Source organism: Dryobates pubescens, chromosome 31 (assembly GCF_014839835.1).
Source record: "Dryobates pubescens isolate bDryPub1 chromosome 31, bDryPub1.pri, whole genome shotgun sequence".
In the NCBI taxonomy this organism is placed as follows: domain Eukaryota; kingdom Metazoa; phylum Chordata; class Aves; order Piciformes; family Picidae; genus Dryobates; species Dryobates pubescens.
The window spans coordinates 9,397,442-9,402,464 of NC_071642.1; positions in this window are offsets into that span (position 1 = coordinate 9,397,442).

A 5,023-nucleotide genomic window follows, 5' to 3' on the forward strand; every position below is an offset into this window, starting at 1 on the left:
CTCCCTCACCCTCTCCTCAGCTCCCTCAGCCTCTCCCCAGCTCCCTCACCCTGCCCCCAGCTCCCTCAGCCTCTCCTCAGCTCCCTCAGCCTCTCCCCAGCTCCCTCAGCCTCTCCCCAGCTCCCTCAGTCTCTCCCCAGCTCCCTCAGCCTCTCCTCAGCTCCCTCAGCCTCTCCCCAGCTCCTTCAGCCTCTCCTTAGCTCCCTCAGTCTCTCCCCAGCTCCCTCAGCCTCTCCCCAGCTCCCTCAGCCTCTCCCCAGCTCCTTCAGCCTCTCCTCAGCTCCCTCAGTCTCTCCCCAGCTCCCTCAGCCTCTCCCCAGCTCCCTCAGCCTCTCCCCAGCTCCCTCAGCCTCTCCCCAGCTCCTTCAGCCTCTCCTCAGCTCCCTCAGTCTCTCCCCAGCTCCCTCACCCTCTCCCCAGCTCCCTCAGCCTCTCCCCAGCTCCCTCACCCTGCCCTCAGCTCCCTCAGCCTCTCCCCAGCTCCCTCAGCCTCTCCCCAGCTCCCTCCTCCCACCCCAATGTGCTGTTTGGGAGCAGGAACTTGAAGCACTTTTGTGTGTGGAGTGGACACAGCCTCGGAGCCCAGGGCCTGCCGTGGGTGTGACAGTAACTGAAGAGGCTCCAGGCACTTCCTCCTCACAGGCTGTGGTGGTGGCCACCAAGAAGCTTGGAGCAAGAAGCTCCTCCAGCTGGCTCTGGTGCAGGCTCTTCCCACTGCTCAAGGCTCCCAACCAGGCAGGACCCCTCAGAGCTGCCACCCAGCCAGGATGCTCTGAGCTGTGGGCTTAAGCTGTCACTTCCCAGCCAGAGGATGATCCTGAGCTGCTTCCAGCAGCTGTCTTCTGCTGGTGGCTGCACCAGTGGCTTGCAGAAGCCCTCTGGAGCTCTCTCAGTGTGGTAGCAGCCAGCACCTGCCCCATGTGCCCCATGTGCCCAGCCAAGGCTCCCTGCACCCATGGCTGGGGGCATCTCTTGCCTCTGCTCTTCTGATGGCTCTGGCCAGCTCCAGCATGGAATGTGGAGATGCTGAAAGGTGTCAAGAGAAGGGCAGCAAGGCTGGGGAGGGGGCACAAGGCTGGGGAGGGGGCACAAGGCTGGGGAGGGGAACAAGGCTGGGGAGGGGAACAAGGCTGGGGAAGGGGCTGGAGCACAAGGCTGGGGAAGGGGCTGGAGCACAGCCCTGTGAGGAGAGGCTGAGGGAGCTGGGGGTATTTAGCCTGGAGGAGGCTCAGGGGAGACCTTCCTGCTCTCTACAGCTACCTGAAAGGAGGCTGTGGCCAGCTGGGGGCTGGGCTCTTCTCCCAGGCACCAGGGCCACAGGGCACAGCCTCAGGCTGCTCCAGGGGAGGCTCAGGCTGATGGGAGGAAGAAATTCTTCCCAGGCACAAACTGGCCACTGGAATGTGCTGCCTGGGGAGGTGGTGGAGTCCCTGGCCCTGGAGGGGCTTCAGAAGAGCCTGGAGGAGGCCCTGGGTGCCATGGTTCAGCTGATTGATGGGGGGGGAGGGGGCAGAGCTGGGACTTGGGGAGCCCAGAGGTCTCTGCCAGCCTGGTTGGTGCTGGGATTCTGGGCCTGGGACTCTGATTCTGTAGTTCTGCAATTCTTCAGGTTGGAGAGGAGGAGCCTGAGGGTGAGCTCCTTGCTGGGGATAGAGATGTGCAGGGTGAGTGCCCAGAGGCTGGAGCCAGGCTCTGCTGGGGGATGCCCAATGCCAGCACCAGGGGCAGTGATGGAAGCTGAGGCAGAGGAAGTTCCATGGAAACAGGAGGAAGAATTTTTCCCTGTGGGGGTGACAGAGCCCTGGAGCAGGCTGCCCAGGGGGTTGTGGAGTCTCCTCTCTGGAGAGCTTCCAGACCCTCCTGGATGTGTTCTGGGTGCCCTGCCCTGGGTGCTCCTGCTCTGGCAGGGGCTTGGCCTGGGTGATCTCCAGAGGTCCTTTCCAGCCCCTCCTGTTCTGTGAGTCTGTGAAATCCTGGCCCCCAGGTGCCATCTGCTGCAGCTGCCAGCATCACCCCATGGCACCCACCTGCCTCATCCAACCTCTGCCAGGTGCTGGCACCACCTGCAATGAGGGCAAGACACCAGGAGGTTCTCTTTCCCTCTGCCTGCAGATGGGCATCTGCTGCCACTCCAGCTGGCTGAGGACACCTTCCCAGGGGCTTCTCACACCAGCCTGGCACTGGAAAGGAAAAGAGAAAGGTCACAAGAGGAGGGGGTGTCCCTGCCCCACCAAGTGGGCACAAGCACCCAGGGAACTGGGAGCGGGGCTCAGGGATGGTTTGGATGTTGCCCACTGCCAGGGGCCAGGAGCCTGAGGACAGCAAGGTGCCCACAGGGGCCAGGCTGGGGCCTGGGAAATGGAAAAGGGCTGAGAAGTTGAGATCAGGAGGTGAGAGAGGACACTGAAGACCACAAAGCACCTCCTGGAGTGGTTTCCTTAAGCCAGCCTCCTGCTGCCCCTCTACAGCTGCTGGCACAGCACTGGGATGGGCACCCCAAACCCACCCTGTGCCCAGCAGAGGCTTGGAAGGGAGCTCAGAGCTCATCTGCAGCAACCTCCACAGGCAGGGATGGCTCTCAGCTGGACTTGGCTGCTCAAGGCCACATTGGAAGTGTGGAGATGCTGCTCCCAAGCTGAGGTTGTGCCTGGGCCCTGGCCCTGCTCTGGGGCTGGATCAGAGCCCTGCCCTGAGATGCTTCCTGGGTCACATCCAGAGCCCCATCCCAGGACACAACCAGAGCCCCTTCCAGGACACAGCCAGAGCTCCATCCCAGGACACAGCCAGAGCTCCATCCCAGGACACATCCAGAGCCCCTTCCAGGACACAACCAGAGCCCCTTCCAGGACACAGCCAGAGCTCCATCCCAGGACACAGCCAGAGCTCCATCCCAGGACACATCCAGAGCCCCTTCCAGGACACATCCAGAGCCCCTTCCAGGACACAGCCAGAGCCCCATCCCAGGACACATCCAGAGCCCCTTCCAGGACACATCCAGAGCTCCATCCCAGGACACATCCAGAGCCCCTTCCAGGACACAACCAGAGCCCCTTCCAGGACACAACCAGAGCCCCATCCCAGGACACATCCAGAGCCCCTTCCAGGACACAGCCAGAGCCCCATCCCAGGACACATCCAGAGCCCCTTCCAGGACACATCCAGAGCCCCTTCCAGGACACAGCCAGAGCCCCATCCCAGGACACATCCAGAGCCCCTTCCAGGACACATCCAGAGCTCCATCCCAGGACACATCCAGAGCCCCTTCCAGGACACAACCAGAGCCCCTTCCAGGACACAACCAGAGCCCCATCCCAGGACACATCCAGAGCCCCTTCCAGGACACAGCCAGAGCCCCATCCCAGGACACATCCAGAGCCCCTTCCAGGACACATCCAGAGCCCCATCCAGGACACATCCAGAGCCCCTTCCAGTACACATCCAGAGCCCCATCCAGGACACACCCAGAGCCCCTTCCAGGACACACCCAGAGCCCCTTCCAGGACACATCCAGAGCCCCTTCCAGGACACACCCAGAGCCCCATCCAGGACACATCCAGAGCCCCTTCCAGGACACATCCAGAGCCCCTTCCAGGACACAACCAGAGCTCCATCCAGGACACAGCCAGAGCCCCTTCCAGGACACATCCAGAGCCCCATCCAGGACACATCCAGAGCCCCTTCCAGGACACATCCAGAGCCCCTTCCAGGACACATCCAGAGCCCCATCCCAGGACACAGCCAGAGCCCCATGCAGGACACACCCAGAGCCCCATCCAGGACACACCCAGAGCCCCATCCCAGGACACAACCAGAGCCCCTTCCAGGACACATCCAGAGCCCATCCCAGGACACATCCAGAGCTCCATCCCAGGACACATCCAGAGCTCCATCCCAGGACACATCCAGAGCCCCTTCCAGGACACATCCAGAGCCCATCCCAGGACACAACCAGAGCCCCTTCCAGGACACAACCAGAGCCCCTTCCAGGACACATCCAGAGCCCCTTCCAGGACACATCCAGAGCTCCATCCCAGGACACATCCAGAGCCCCTTCCAGGACACATCCAGAGCCCATCCCAGGACACAACCAGAGCCCCTTCCAGGACACAACCAGAGCTCCATCCCAGGACACACCCAGAGCTCCATCCCAGGACACATCCAGAGCCCCTTCCAGGACACATCCAGAGCTCCATCCCAGGACACACCCAGAGCTCCATCCAGGACACATCCAGAGCCCCATGCAGGACACATCCAGAGCCCCTTCCAGGACACATCCAGAGCCCCTTCCAGGACACACCCAGAGCCCCATCCAGGACACACCCAGAGCCCCTTCCAGGACACACCCAGAGCCCCATCCAGGACACACCCAGAGCCCCATGCAGGACACACCCCCAGCCCCAGCCCAGGACCCTTCCCAGCACACAGCCAGTGCCCCCTGCCGCGCTCCCGGGGTGCAGGGTGCCCGCCGTGCTGTGGCGCCGCGCTGCGGCCGCGGGCACTGCCCAGGCTGGGGCCGGAGAGCTGCAGCTGATCTTTTTATTTCCTTTTGTGAAAAATACCAAAGTGGTTCCCCGGGGGGGCAGCCCCCAGAGAGCCTTCCCCCAGCCCAGGGCTCAGCCCCGGCTCCTGCAGCCCGCCGGGGAGCAGCGTCCTCGGGGCCCGCTCTGCCTCCCGGCCGGGCCGCTGGCGTCGCCGTGCCCGGGCTGCCCGTGCTCAGCTCACAGGCTGCCAGCAGCAGCAGCTTCTGGAGGCTCTGGGTTGGGTTTTGGTTTGGTTTTCTTTCCTTTTTTCTTTTTTTCCCTTTTTTCTCTTTTTTTTTTGTAACAAAAACGGTCTTTGGGCCGGCTGCCGGCGGCAGCGCGGGGCAGGAAGCCTCTTCCTCCAGAGCCTGCTCCCAAAAGAGTTCAGAGAGGGTCAAATATTGACCAATAAATGGGTTTGGCTGCCTTGGGTTCTTGATTGTGGCTTCTGCAAAATGTACAGCAGGGACAAAGGGACAGGAAGGGGACAGGAAGCTGGGGAG